Source organism: Pleuronectes platessa, chromosome 17, assembly GCF_947347685.1.
Source record: "Pleuronectes platessa chromosome 17, fPlePla1.1, whole genome shotgun sequence".
Lineage (NCBI taxonomy): Eukaryota > Metazoa > Chordata > Actinopteri > Pleuronectiformes > Pleuronectidae > Pleuronectes > Pleuronectes platessa.
This window is the reverse complement of record NC_070642.1, coordinates 2,469,321-2,485,434: the sequence shown is the minus strand read 5'-3', so window position 1 is coordinate 2,485,434 and position 16,114 is coordinate 2,469,321. Positions and strand designations below refer to the sequence as shown.

General features: G+C 41.6%; 1 long non-coding RNA gene across 1 annotated transcript; it reads right to left on the bottom strand.

The window, feature by feature from the left end:
- Positions 1-10,393: 10,393 nt before the first annotated feature.
- LOC128460500 (uncharacterized) lies at positions 10,394-12,198 on the bottom strand. The gene is made up of 3 exons (XR_008342217.1): positions 11,640-12,198; positions 11,337-11,468; positions 10,394-11,250 (listed from the first exon to the last, which is right to left on the bottom strand). It is a non-coding gene; the product is annotated as an uncharacterized LOC128460500 (long non-coding RNA).
- Between the last annotated feature and the right edge of the window lie 3,916 nt (positions 12,199-16,114).

Sequence of the window (16,114 nt, the reverse complement as noted above, 5' to 3'; positions counted from 1 at the left end):
TGAGGAGACCTTATTTAAATGACAGATGTGGACAAAGCAAATCTTATGTGAAGTATGGTGCATGATAAAAAGGTGGAATTCAGTTCCACCATGGAAGAGGAGTTTACCTGGAGGGAAATGAGAAGGGCACTAGAGGGCAGCAGGAATTCTGCTCTGGGACAAGATCAGTTATGCTACATTATTTTCAAAGAAATGCCAAAGGAAACAACAGATATAGTGCTGAAACTTTTAAATACCATATGGACAGAAGGAACACTATGCAGCATGGCATTCATTTTACACTTTGCTAAACCAAGAAAAGATTAATCTGATGTTGAAAGTTACAGAACGATTGCGTTACCCTCCTGTTTTCAGACTATCATATTTTCTAGAAAAAAAGACCTTGCATATAAAAGAAGTGATGACTATAGTTTTCTTTGATGTAGAGAAAGTTTACGATTCTATGTGGAGAGAAAGGCTGTTAATTAAAATGAACAAGCAAGGCATTGGTGGAGGGTTAGGGGAGAGCGGGGTAATGTGGGACATTTTTTACATTTTCTCCCCTCTAGGCGAGCTAAACTGATATATCAGTAAAATTTACACATTTCCCATTAATTCAGGATGTTTTCTAGCAATGGAAATGATCAGAATGTCTTCAGGACAAAGGGCAGTGAAAATATGATTGTTTTAAAAAAAGTGGTCTTGTGTCCCACTTTACCCCAGCTACGGGGTAAAGTGGTCCACTTACTTTTTCCACTTTAAAACTACCATAGTTAAAATCCCGACAGCTAGATTGACAACCACTAATATCGGACTAGTAACAGAATCATGGGGATTGGTCAATTAACCACATTTATGATTATTATGATTCACGTGATCTCTTGCACCCTAGCTTACCTGCACATTGTTTCTCTGTCCAATTGGCAGGGACAGGGATATTGATTTTCTCTGCGTATTCAAATGCCAGTTCACGGCACTTAACTGGAGCAAGGCCATGGAACTGGTCAGCTAGTTGTTTCAAGTGTTTTGCAAGCTCCTCCTCCATCTCATCTGTGAATATTCTCTTTAACTCAGCTACTGCACCCCAGGCTACTGATTTGACTTTCCCTTTCTCTTTTTTCTTTATGAATCTTTTGAGGGTTGTCTTATCAATATTTCTATGCCTTCCAGCTTTTCTTAAGGACTTCTTTCCTTGCATGACCTCAGCGGCTGCACTCTCCATCTCTGCGAGGGGTGAGTGGCCCCAGGTTGTCTTCCTGGTGTGTAGTTTCTTGGCATGATGGCTTTTCTACAATGTTTATGACATTAAAAATAAAACATATATAATGTAATATAACACTAAAATATGTTTAAGACTAAACTTAACTTGTGCTTCATGGTGGGGTAAAGTGAGACAGTGTCCCACTTTACCCCACAGCATTCGTCCCACTTTACCCCGAAGCCACAATTTTAGAAAAACAACATCTCTTATCAATTCAGGCTAATCTTCAGCTAGCATCAATCACATGGTTTTATATGTTGGAAGTTCATCAACATGTATGATATAAGTTTCTCTACCTGAATCAATTTGTTTTGACACAACAGTTGATTAAGTTCAAAGCAAGAAAATTTACTTTTACATGCAAAAAAAACATTTTTGTGAAAAAACATACTTTCCACAGCACCAGCACCAGCACCAACTTATCCTTCATTCCAAGGGGAGAATGGGAGGGGCTTTTAAACATAATAGTCACATGACCACAAATGTGTTCCGTTGGCTAGATACAGAGGGTGTTTCACATCACCCGATGTCCCACATTACCCCGCTCTCCCCTATATAATTGGATCATGGATTTTGTATTTATTCATATTAAATGATTTTTTCCACATTTTACATATAGGATATATTTTTGTGGATATGGAAATCAAAGAGTGCGCTGAGAAAAGTAAAATTGAGTGTGTGTGTGTGTGTGTGTGTGTGTGTGTGTTAAGCTTAAACAGAATGCAGGGGTAGAAAAATCGGTGAAATAACATTGAGCAAACACCATCACCAATTCGACCAATCATATTCACAAACATAATTTGCACATCTACATGCATGTGAGGGCCTTCACGTCCATGTGCATATAATAAACCAAAACTCAAATCTCTGATTATATTTCTGTATATGATTTACAGTGTGTGTGTGTTTGTGTGTGTGTGTGTGCGCAGTAACAACAATATACTTAATCCCCATCTTTTCTCCCCCCCACATGTGCACACATCATCACTAATTCAACCACTCACACACACACAAAAAATGATGTGCACATGTGCATGTACACTCAAGAGAATATAACAAATGCGACCTCAAAACTCTGTATATGAGTTAGTTAGCTAGTATGACCACCATTTGCCACAGGCAGTGCGACCAGAAGGGAAAATTGTAAATCGAAGTAATCTAGTTGCATCATAATTCACGATCAACTCGCACCACGAGCACTTTTCAGTCAAATCTCACTGTAAAAGTAACTTCACCCTTTTCATGTATTGTTGGTTTCTGTTACAGGTTTCTTCTAACCCTGAGGTCGAGTCATTCTGCCTTCTTTGTTTCCATAAAGACAGATGAGGCCCAGGTGCGTGCAGGGACTTCAACATGTGTTCAATCCATGTGTGTTCACTGCACTGGTGTAAAGAGCAGAGAATATAAGACTAATTCACATCATAGGGACAGCTTTCAGATACACTTGGCTTGCGATCTTGGGCACAGGGATCGGTATCTTGCCAAGGGAAACTTCAACATCTAAAAGGGGAAGACTGGGATGAACCAACAACCTTCTGATTAGTTGACCCAATGGCCTGTATTTATACAGCGTTTGAAGACCACTCAAATCCCTTTACACTTCAGTTTCACAGTTGTATTTACATGGTTTGAGGAGTCAAAGCAAAGCTGGGCCTTCCTATAAGGTCACTATGCAGGGCACCCAAAAATTAACCAAGGCCCTGTCCAGAAAAAACTCCATGAGAATAAATTGCGGTTACAGTATTCAATTAAACCTGTAGTCTCTGCAAGTTTATTGTCAGCAAAGAACAGTAATTACAGGTTTGCACTAACATACCTGGGGGCAAAAGTCAACATCAGATACAAACAGCTCAGACCCTTATTGAGCCGTTAATGTACCCCCCAGCTGATTGCCCCCCCCAGTCCTAAAGGGATAGTTTACAGAAAAATAAAAATTCAATCATTATCTACTCACCACTATGTCGATGGAGGGTTGGGTGAAGTTAGTCCACTAAATACTTTTGGAGTTTAAGGGGTAAAAAGCTTTGCATCGAAAGTGCAATTGAAGAACAGTAAAAAAATTTGAAAAACATAAAAGTCCTCCATACTGCTCCTGTGGTGTCATCTAAGTGTCCATAAGCCCCAGCATTCAAACTCGACTTGAAACAGTTTAGTTTACACCATGTATTTAGTCTAAATGTCCTCTGTGATGCTCCTCGGGAGCCGCTTTCACGCGCTAGCGTCGCCGCATAGCTGCAGTAACTGCTTAGTATGGCTGATGTCATGTGGATGTTTATGGAGTTTGAGCCTGTGTAGTATATTCCATAAAGAGGATCTTGTAAAGAAGGTGGTTGGTGTGGGATAAGGTGTCCGAAGGCTCTAGCTGGGAAAGCTGTGGATTTTAGGGAAGTAGGAGACATTTGCTGTTAAACTTTTCAAAAATGGAAAAACATAAAGCATGGTCAATAGATCAGGGAAGTATAAATGTCCTTTTAGAATGTTTCTATCTATGTGCATGTCTTCAAAAAGCCTTGGTATGTTGATGGGATCATGTAAGTGACTTAAAAGTTGATCTTGAGTTGAATTGTGACCCTTTAAATCGATCTTTCCGTCTATCTCAATTTAATTTTTCATACTCAAAAGTCAGCAACAAAGCTTTGGAGTTGGTGTGCAAATCTTTTAATGGTTTACAGTACTAAGTTGGCAGTTTCCCCACTTCCTCCAGACTTTGTGCTTAGCTCAACTAAACAGTCCAGGATTAGATATTGGTGCTGATCCTCTCATCTTAGTGACAGAGAGTTGAAAAGCAAGATTAAGAAGCATAATTTATTTATTATTATTTATAGTGTTCCTTGAGTTGAATATCTAGGCAATTCAGTGGACAAAGTCACAGAGTCATTCATAGAAATCCTGACTGCTGGTCTTAGGTTATGGCTGAATCTAGTGGAATAGAAGTGATAATGTTTTGTTTGGTCTGAAGAACCCTGATAGCTGATAATGTATTTGACTCAGTTTCTGTTTTTGTTCACTGTGCTTTCTCAGAAAACACAGTCAGGAATCCTTGGAGGAGAAAACAGATCCTCCAGCCAATCATGATCCGGATCAGATTCAAATACAATCTGACCAAATTCACAATCTGACTGAGCTGAGCAAACACTGCTATGACTCACCTCACTATGTTCTTCTACCAAAGTCTACTCCCTCTCTCTATCACCTGCTGGCCAACGCCAATGTATATAGTGAATAAAAGCAACTTTAATTTCTTAAGTGCAAATCACCAGAATTATTAGGCCATTACTGGGTTGAACTTTTAAGGAGCATTTATGTGGCCCTGAGAGCTCAACACACTGCAACTCAAGAAAACACATGCAATTGGACAAAACACAAGCAAAGTAAGAACTTCATCAACTTGACAACACAACACATTACACACAACACATTACAGAAACGCGCTGCAATTCCAGAAACGCGCTGCAAATACAGAAAACAAGAATTGCAAGAATTTCTTCATCAATATAAATCTTCAATCAGTCCCTCCCTTATAGATTTGATCAATCTGTCTTTTTCAGAGCATTCCAAGCTTTTTGTGAATACACCTGTCATCTGCCCATTATAGCGTTATTACTCATTCTCTGCCCCTGGAGCTGCAGAGTCTAATTCTCTGATGAGTTGAATCACAGTTGGAGCTCTATTGATGATGAATTCGTTTTTTTCTTCGTGTTAGATTGAGGTTATCACTGCCAAAGATGGTTGGATTAGTTAGTATATATCAGAAAGTTTACTATCGTGTTCCACCAGCATTGTGAAGACACAAGAACGATTAAATTTGTGTGTTATTAGCTTCAGAATAAGCTTCTCCTTATTCATTTGACCATATCGTATACCATTTACTCCATTAGCTTCAACATGCAAATGATCACAATCAACTAGGATGAATGTGAACATGGTAAACATTATAATGGCCACACATCAGCATGCTCATAACCAAAGATGAGAAACACACTTTGCATCCTACAGCTCATGTCTCTTGGAAGCAGACACCATCTCTACATTCAAGGTCAGAAGCATAATTTAATATTCATGCCATGCTTTGCATTGACCATTTATGGTTGAAAGTGGGCGTCTGGAGGGCGGATTTGGAGGCAGATCCACGAACGAACAATTCCATGTGGACTGTGATTTATAAAGCGAACATTTCGTTCAGGTGTGCATGCGCACGGTTTTATAAATCAGAGTTTTCTTTGGCGTAAGCCATTTCCGGCTTCTGAGCTTACGTACACTTTAAGTATGAATCCTACGCACTGCTTTATAAATGAGACCCAAGGTGCTGCTCATTGTGGAAACTGCTGAGTTTCTCTATAATTTTTAACCGCCTTGACCCTACAATGTAGAGTGCCTCGAGATAATGTGTGTTATGATTTGCAGCTATACAAATGAAATTTAATTGAATTGCAAACTTTAGTGTTTTGTGTTTTGTTAACATCACACGGAACAATGCAAATCCAGTCTGGGATTACATGTCTTTGTGTTCTATTGATTTTTTCCACAGCTGACAGTTTTGTTTATTGGGATCTATGTCATTTTTACTATCATATAATTTTCCCTGTGTTCAATCCTCTATTCAAATAAGTTGAAAATGTGAGTAGCAGTTCAGAGGTATGGATTCAGGTGTATGTGGACTATATACTTTGAAAAACAATACAAACCTCTGCAACTGCCTTGATCTCAAAATCTGGTCACTTGCTAATACTGTCAGTGAAATGTCAGAGGAACCTACAAAACGTTTTTCCCTATCTATGTTTCACTAGGTTTACTTGATTCACTGTCACTCATCTTGTATGTAAATGTTTACTTTCTGTGGAAACACATAGTTTTCTAACACCTTTGATTCAATCTAAATCAATTGAAGATCAGTGGAAAGATCAGAATTGAAAGCTTCTTCATTTGGCTGTTGTGCTGTACAGATGGGTCCCGTCAGACCTACGTTAGTGTACACACTGCACTAGTGGGGTTTCCAGGCGGTGGGGTAGTGAGGCCAGAGGAAGGTGGCTGGGACTGTTTACACCTCTACAGATCAGCTGCTTCAGTACACAGCAGCCTGAATAAGCTGCTAATGCTCTGGATGGAACATGACCCATCAGTCCTGCAGGTCATTAACCGGCTCTGACAGGCTGTTGCCATGGCACCCGTTCCCATGACTTCTGTTCCCATGGCCTAGAGCCTCCAGGGGAAGTTTGGCCACTCAAGAGAACAATAGTGTTATTTCTGGTGTTTCCTGCTGGTTACTCTGACCAAACGAGACACACAGCCTGTTCAGCTGCAGGAGCATGAAACCACTGTTGTGTGTGTGTGTGTGTGTGTGTGTGTGTGTGTGTGTGTGTGTGTGTGTGTGTGTGTGTGTGTGTGTGTGTGTGTGTGTGTGTGTGTGTGTGTGTGTGTGTGTGTGTGTGTGTGTGTGTGTGTGTGTGTGTGTGTGTGTGTGTGTGTGTAGAGCAAGCTGTACATTAGCCTGGTCTTAATAAAAACAACAAGATGTTCACTTTCTGTTTTCCTTCTTGTCATATACGCTTCATAAGAGAGATGTGAAGTTACTCTTGTCTTTTGAATTTGGCGTAGGTGTTTTTATCCCTTTTATTAAGCTCAGATTTGAGCTTCTCATCAAACATGAACTTTGGTGTCCTTACAGTTTAGTGAGGCACTGTAAATCAAACTTCATCGTCTCACGCACGCACACGCGCACACACACACGCGCGCACGCACACACACACACACACACACACACACACACACACACACAGAGAGGACCTGGCTACTCATATCAGATCTTTTAATTATCTCTGGGCTGCATCAGTGCTTAAGGCAGAAAGACGTTGGGCTTCACACAGTGCGCCGGTTCTTTATGCTGACACTCGTTTTGCTGAAGTCAGTCTCGGATGTGGTTAAAATTCAACAAACGTGCAATACAGCACACAGATCTGCTTTGTAAAGATACATTTGGTCTAATAATATATCAGTGGACATCATGAGTTGTTTCTCTAACTGAGGGAAAACCAAGAGCAGCATTCTTGCATAACTCTATACAACAATCTTCAATCAGAAATACTGGAATCGTCACAGTCAGTGGATTTGCTGATGAAGTAATGCAGAACTTTTGCATTGAGATCCTGTTTGGCGAAGCCTGATAATCATACTAAATTGCCAATTTGTTTATCTTCATCATTCACTCTTTAGTCATCTTTTATTAGTGAGTATGCATCTCTGGACATAGAAGCTCTACCAGTGGTCAAAAGAAGAAGTTTAATTGTAATGTCAGAGAGGTTTTAAAAGTTGTTGTTTCCCTAAGTCATCTTACAACAACCTGTATAATTCAATTCATATTTCACGTGTGTGGCACTAAATCATAACATACATTATTTCAATGCACTTTAAATTGTACGATTGGGTTTCAATCACACAGGACAAATTAAATAGATGATCAGTCAGTAAATAGAGTGACCTAAGATTCAATAGACCAAATTTTATTATTCTTTTTGGTTCTAATATAGTAGTTGTGTTAACTTGTATTAGATTTGAATGTAGTACTCCTCTTTTTATACTACTCCTCAGATTTTATAAACTTAGCTGGTTGGGGGGCAGACAGTTTCTTTAGGGCAGTGGGGGATGACTGCTGGTTTTGCCTGTCTAATAAACGTTGTCATATACGTATATGAGAGCTGCATGCTCCATCCAAAGTGGAATGAATGCTGTGTCTCCTAATCAGACCAGGTTTTCCCCAATAGCATTACCAATTATCTACAAAGCCCACCTGAACACCACCTTGACAGCCAGCGGTGAAAGCATGACATGTGGCTGTACATGTCATCACTGTTCACATAAGCAGGGGCCCAGAGAAATCTGAACACTGAACTAATGTTATTTCTTGTGACCTCTGACTGACGTAGTCGGATGTCGTTACTGCTGGTGCGAATAACAATATTATTGTATCTATGCTAACCATTAGCCAGCAGTTATAACTTTGTGTATCTGGCCCCAGGAATACATTTTACAGTGGTTGCTGGTGTCGCTAACTTCATGTTTCTCCGAATTAATTCACCAATAACCATGGTTTGGTTTATAATTGGTATGTTGATCTAATAATTACAGGGCCAGCACTCTTAAGGCGCTTAAAGTGTCCATTAGCACAGGTAATAAGTGGTTAAAACGGCTTTTCATTGTATTGTTGACAGAACAACTGATTATTACATTCACATAATCTCCCTAATAAATGAAATTCTGTTAGTCACTAACAGAATTTCAGATTAGTGGAACTGTTCATTTAATCGACTTCACACTTGGCATGTAAATTGTGCATCGTCTGAGAAAGTGTAGCATTGAATTTGGTGCAATTTGGATATGTAATCCATTCAATATTAATACAAATTTGTTGTACAAAGTAATTGTAAAAATGGAAAACATTGACTAGGATGAGTAGGAAGAACGTTTTATAACTAGTCTGCAACAAAAAGCTCTACACACAACGTCCAGCACGCAAAAATAAATAAAAAAGTGACTATTGGTATATTGTAGAGCTGTTTGAGAAAGACTCACTAGACAAGGAATAATTCTGAAGTAGCTCCGGAGCATCACCACAGGTCAAGAGCAAACATTATGCTATTCGAAAGCAATAATCTATATTTGTCATAGTAAATCACACTAACCAGTCTTTCTTCAGATTATTCCTTTCCCCACCAGCATGCGACCAGCCAGAAAAGGAAGGGGAAAAAGAAACTCCCTTCTGACCTAATGCATACATGGGGGCTAAGCCCCCAATTTTCTACATTCCTCTGAGGAAATAAGAGTAGAATTCATTGTGGATGCTTTATTAACTGATGTATGTTGCAGCTGCTGTATTAAAGCTGTGAAAAGATGATATGAAATGAGTTGTCAAGGTCCATTGTATTCATTGCCAGAAATATGCAGTCTGGGAGAGCCTTAGTTGTAGCAACAAACAGAAGACAGTTTCAACACACAGAAATCAGTGATTCCAGCACTAGAGAAAATTCTAAAGGTTAAAAACCAGGGCAAAACCACGAGTTAACTGTTCCTGTGAGGCAGGCTAATTGCTCTCCATAATCTAATCGCGTCACAGATTTATACCTTATGATGCTACAACGCAATATTGCCAATGAAACACACAGCATATGTGCACAGACGAAGCAATTCCTCAAACAACTGCCCCATAATGTGGGAATCACATTTACTCAACGATCGAAACATTTACAAATAAACACAACACATTTGTGCAGGAATCTGGCAGGGAGGTGTGTGTAAGGAGCTGGGAGCACGAGGAGGCAGTCAGTGTAACCTGCACACATTAAGTAGCCACAGAGTATCCGACGGTCCACTGCATGTGCCTGACTGTCAGAGAGTAAAGAAACAGTTGAGCTGCAGGGACACCATCTGTTGGTTCCGATACTCCAGGACTAATTAATATCAGCTAGACTAGCATTCAGAAGAGTGCATACCCCCAGCAAGGCCAAACAGTCCCTTTAAATTCTATCAAGCATTGATCAGTCTCCGAAATGCGCCATTTTGTTTCATCAAGATCCATGAATTGTTCCCTGTGAAACTGGCAAAAACATCAAAAAATGCAATGTTAAAGAAAGTAGCCTTTATACTAACATATTGACTTGTTTTTCTCTGCCTTTACGGACAAATCACATATTAGTGCCGTCCTTACTCAGTCACTGATGGCTACAGATTAGGTGAAGTGTAAAGACTTGAAACTGAGATTTTAGTATTGAGCAGAAGCAGATGAAAATGAACGACCTGCAATTTGCAGACTGATTTATATGTTGCTGCATTTAGATCAACACTAAATAACTGGAGGGAAAGTAGCATTGTCAAACATAAAAAAAATATACAGGGGCATCTCAATAAATTATAATATCATGGAAAGGTTTGTTTATTTCGATGATTAAATTAAAAAGGTGAAACTCATATATTATATAGATTCATTACACACAGAGTGAAATATTTCAAGCGTTTATTTCTTTTAATTTTGATGATTATGGCTTACAGCTAATGAAAACCCCAAATTCAGTATATCTGAAAATTTTTATATTGTAAAAAGTTGAATATTGTAGACTCACGATGTCCCACTCTAATTAGCTAATTAAATCAAAACACCGGCAAAGGTTTCCTGAGCCTTTAAATGGTCTCTAAGGCTGGTTCAGTAGGACACACAATCCTCGGGAAGAATGCAGACTTGACAGTTGTTGTCCAGAAGACAGTCATTGACACGCTCGACAAGGAGGGTACGCCACAAAAGGTCATTGCTAAAGACGCTGGCTGTTCACAGATCGCTGTATCCAAGCATATTCATAGAAAGTTGAGTGGAAGGAAAAAGTGTGGTAGAAAAAGGTGCACAAGCAACAGGGATAACCGCAGCCTTGAGAGGATGGTGAAGCCAAGGCCATTCAAGGAATTGGGGGAGATTCACAAGGTCTGGACTGAGGCTGGATTCAGTGCATCAAGAGCCATGACGTATCCAGGACATGGGCTACAAGCAGGGGTGGACTGGGACAAAAATTCAGCCCTGGCATTGTCTGTCCATACCAGCCCACTACATTATCAGCGGACACCACATAGAAGTCCACAAATCTCGCGGCGTCTTCTCTCATGCATACTACTGTTACCACCTAGCTCAAAGATGGCAACAAGAAGGGAGGCCACACACAAACCTCTCAAGCCAAAAGTACATTTATTTAACTCCAAATCAAGATAGCTCTAACTACGTAGTTTGATGTGTAAAATATGTTACGCGTCAGTGATGTTAACAGTGTTTGGATGTGTGAAAATAAGGTGTGATGTATGTTGTAAGGTGCAGAAGCAAAGAAAAACAAAGGCTGAGGGCCCCATGCCCCTGGAAGCAGCCTTTAGATCTGCAGCTGAAGCCCAGCCCAAAAGGGCAGGCCCAGGGTGACACCCCTGCCAGCTCTACCTGTGTCTGGAAAACAACTCCTCAGGCTCTCACATGTCGAGTGGTCAACCTGAGAAGGACATGGATACATTATAATGTCTCTAATCATCACAAATTAAGTATGATTTCATAAAACATTAAAAATGATAAACTCACCAGACTAGAGGAGACACAACAGACAAACTTTGGTACAGTGAAGGCAGAGAGTGGAGGCAGACAGAGAGCAAGTCCTCGAACATGGACAGAGGGGGAACAACTCCTCAGGCTCTCACATGTCAAGTGGTCAACCTGAGAAGGACATGGATACATTATAATGTCTGAAAAATAAAGAAAATGTTTTCCTCTGTCCTGCACCTAGAGTTGAGAACTTTTTGGATGTGTGTTTCTTTAAAACCTTTTGAAAATTATTATAATTATGAAGTATGAATTTATACATTAAAAAAACCATGATAAACTTACCAAATTCTAACAGTGGTCCCAAATGTCCACATATAAAACAGAGGGAGAACGACTCCTCAAATATATCACAACAACCTGTAATGGAGAATAATTGATAATTTAGTGTACATGATCACACCATTAAGGATCAACACATAAGCACTCTCATCTCTATTTACAGCTCAGAAAGTTTACTGTTGCAGCTCTTAGCTAGCTTAGCTGAATCATCTGAACAATAATAACCCATAATATCACAATTCGGCATTTTAAAACAAAATCAAAAACGTTTTCTACTTTGTTTTGGAGATGTTTAAAAAATGTAGCCTAGCCAGCCCCAGGCCAACGTTACTTACCATGTCTGCCTCCACTCGCTCATCATTGTCGAGTCCTCCTCGCTCGTTTCCCGGCGCACCTGCTGCTGCTGGGCTGGTGAACCCGGTACCAAATAGGTCCGTCAGTTTGGCACATTTAGCAGCCTCCACCTCCAGAGACTTCAGCTTTTTTTTTCGATGCTTCTCAGCGCCACCCGGGCTTTTTTCACTCTTATTATCCATTTTAAGTTTCTGTCTCAGCAGCAGCCCGTCCCGCGACTCCCCCCGCCAATGCCATGAGGTCCCGCCCCACCCTGGTTTGTGTTGTGATTGACAGCACTGTCAGGGCTCTCTGAGCCTGTCAGCCCATGATTGATTGACAATGACAAACAATAGACCAATAATATGTGTCGATGCTGGCAACACACTGCTAGCCCTCTGTAGCCAATTGGCCGGCCCAATTGGAGGGAATTTAGAGAGAAAAAACAACAACAAAAAAACAACAAAAAAAACATAGCGGACCAGACCGGCCCACATTGGGTCAACGGCCCACCGGGACGATGCCCGGTATGCCAGATGGCCAGTCCACCCCTGGCTACAAGTGTCACATTACTCATGTCAAGCCACTCCTGAACCAGATACAATGTCAGAAGCATCTTACCTGGGTTAAGGAGAAAAGGACTGGACTGTTGCTCAGTGGTCCAAAGTCCTCTTTTCAGATGAAAGTAAATGTTGCATTTCATTTGGAAATCAAGGTCCCAGAGTCTGGAGGAAGAGTGGAGAGGCACAGAATCCAAGTTGTTTGAAGTCCAGTGTGAAGTTTCCAGAGTCTGTGCTGATTTGGGGAGCCATGTCATCGGCGTGTGTTGGTCCATTGTATTTTATCAAGTCCAAAGTCAACGCAGCCGTCTACCAGGACATTTTAGAGCATGCTTCCTTCCGCTGACAAGGTTTATGGAGGTGCTGATTTCATTTTCCAGCAGGACTTGGCACCTGCCCACTCTGCCAAAAGTACCAATACCTGGTTTAATGACCATGGTAGCACTGTGCTTGATTGGCCAGCAAACTCGCCTGACCTGAACCCCATAGAGAATCTATGGGGTATTGTCAAGAGAAAGATGAGCGACACCAGACCCAACAATGCAGACGAGCTGAAGGCCGCTATCAAAGCAACCTGGGCTTCCATAACACCTCAGCAGGGCCAAAGGCTGATTGCCTCCATGTCACGCCAAATTGATGCAGTAATTCATGCAAAAGGAGCCCTGACCAAGTATTGTGCTTATATGGGCGGACATTTCTGTATTTGTTTTATTGGTCTTATGTCATATTCAAATTTTCTGAAATACTGAATTTGGGGTTTTCATTAGCTGTAAGACGTAATCATGAAAATTAAGAGATAAACACTTGAAATATTTCACTCTGTGTGTAATGAATCTATATGAGTTTCACTTTTTGAATTGAAATATTGAAATAAATGAACTTTTCCATGATATTCTAATTTATTGAGATGCACCTGTATGTGCAAGGCAGACAAGTTATTACACTTACACTATGAATTGTTGAACTGTTCTCAAACCAACCCAACCCAGAGTGATTAGATGGTCAGACAACCCTCACTCCCAACTGACCACACAGACTCTTGTTTAGGACCCTTACCTTCACACCAAATACCGGGGTTCCAATCCAGAACTCTTGTCTGTGGTTAGGTTTAAACAACAGAAGGTTTTGTATATGTTTTGACTCTCATTACAGAGTGTGGTATGGTTTGATACTGAAACGTATACCGACTTCAAAACCAGAATACCTCTTCACCATTGGTACGTCAGTATACAACAATCAGTCCTTCCCCTCCTACTCACTAAGCCGGTAACCACCTTGACTACATTTTCACCAGAAACTGTTCAACCTCACTGTAACCCCACTTCATGTCTCCTCCCACTATCTCAAACCAACAACCTTACCACATCAACAGAGTCTGTACCTGTCCGTCGCAACATTTGTTCTCTCTCCTTCCTCTCTAGCCTCCTCTGTTTTATCAGCACTCCCTTCCACTGACTCTTTCTCGCTCATGCATCCTAACTCTGCCACAGACATTCTCCTTTCTACTCTGTCCTCCTCTCTTGTCTCTCTCTGTCCTCTTATGTCACGACAGGTCCGCAAGTCCTCCCCAGCTCCGTGGTTGTCTGACTCGGTGCGTGCCGACAGAGCCACTATGCAAGCATCAGATAGGAAATGGCGGAAATCTAAATACCTGGAAGACCTGCTCGCTTATCAGTCTCTTCTCTCCTCTTATTCTGCCTCTATTTCCACAGCCAAAAGCACTTTTTACCAAACTGCAATTCAATCCTCATTTTCTAACCCCAAAAAACTCTTCTCCATCCTTTCCAACCTCCTTGACCCCCCTAGTCCCCCTCCTCCTTCCTCCCTTCTACCAAGCCACTTCATCAACTACTTTAGAAAAAAGATAGATGACAGTTTCTTCATTTTCTGATCCTCCCTCTATAAATACACTTCCATCAACTTCATCTTCATCACCTTCGCTTTCCTCTTTCACCCCCCTGTCTCCTAATCAAGTTCTAACCTTCACCCGCCCGACCACCTGCCCCCTTGACACCATCCCCTCTCACATTCTCCAGTCTATCGCTCCTGACCTTCTTCCTTTTCTCACCCATCTTATCAACACTTCCATGTCAACTGGCTGTTTCCCTAATTCTCTGAAGGAGGCAAGAGTAAATCCTCTCCTGAAGAAACCCACCCTCGACCCGTCTGAATTAAATAACTAAAGACCTGTCTCTCATCTTCCCTTTGATTCCAAAACTCTCGAGCGCGCTATCTTTATTCAACTCTCCTCCTATCTTAACCATTAGAACCTTCTTGACCCTGTTGGGCCAGAGCCCAAAGGCTGACCACCAGACACAGGGCAGAGGTTAACACAAAGAAAATCTAAACAAAGGCCTGTATAAATCAAGGCCTTGTGGAACATTCCTATCCACCTGTGAGTACTTTTCCTGGCAGTTTCGAGAAACCCCAGCAGGTTTCAAGGCCCCCGCAGGAACACGGGGAGCCCTGCTGGGTCTGAAGAGCCCAAGGGGGGGCCACCAGACACTGGAGCCGAGGGTGAACAAAGGGTTGTTAAACTTTTGGAGGGAAAACATTCTCCAGCAGGCCCAAGAATCTCCCCCTGGGGGTGGAAAATGTTCTGGGAATGCCTTGGAACCCCCGCTGAGTTCCAAGCCCCGCCCACTCAGATCGATTCCCGACAAATCAATTGGCCGATGTCCTATGACCAACTCCTCAAGGAGGAGGACCTCTCAGGTAATTTAAAAGCCCTGGCACCCCAAAAATCTTCGCCATTTTACCCTGCTCTGAAGACGTCAACAGACCCCTCCGGGTCTTCAGATGATTTCGTCGCTAAAGGGGCAACCAGAGTTATTTTCTTTTATTTCTTTCATTTTTCTTTTATCTTAAGTTGAATCTTATTTTGAAAGACTGTTTTTGTTTTTAACGTGAAAAGGCCGCGCACAGGAACTCGCTCGCAGCCCGCGCAACAGGAAGCTCATTCGCCGGCCGAGACAAAGACTTTTCTTTTCCACGATCTCCAAAACAACTGTGCCACCGCTGTTCATCACTGCAGAAGAACGACGTCATCCCGTAGAGGAGCAAGACGAATCCGCTCCTATTCGGCCCAGCCGACGCCGCTGCAACCGAAGAACCAGCGCCACCGAGCTTGAGCGGCCACGATCATTCACTGGACTTCCGGAATATCCACGCGACACGCGCATGCAACACCGTGAAGGTCACAGTAAGAGGCTTATTAATTGTCTGGGCAGAGAACTAGTTTAAATACTTAGCGTGTCATTTATTTGATTGTATGTTTGTTTTAAGATCGCCGAATCTATTTTAAACCGTGTAACACGACGAAACGACACGTCACTTCCGGTTCCTTGTTTACTTTGTCGAATGTTTTAAAGTGCCTCGCGCCGTGACAGAGAGCCTCCGGCAGCACTGTTATCATCCGACTAAGTTTGCAGAGACTTAACCTGTTAAAAGATCGGTGCACAACCCTAATTTGTGTACTGAGTGGTTAAGTCACTGTAGCTTGTCTCAGATGATGGTTTTTTGATGTCTCTCTCTCTTTCTCTCTCTCTTTTCTCCTAAACCTGTTTCTTACACACGTCCCGACCT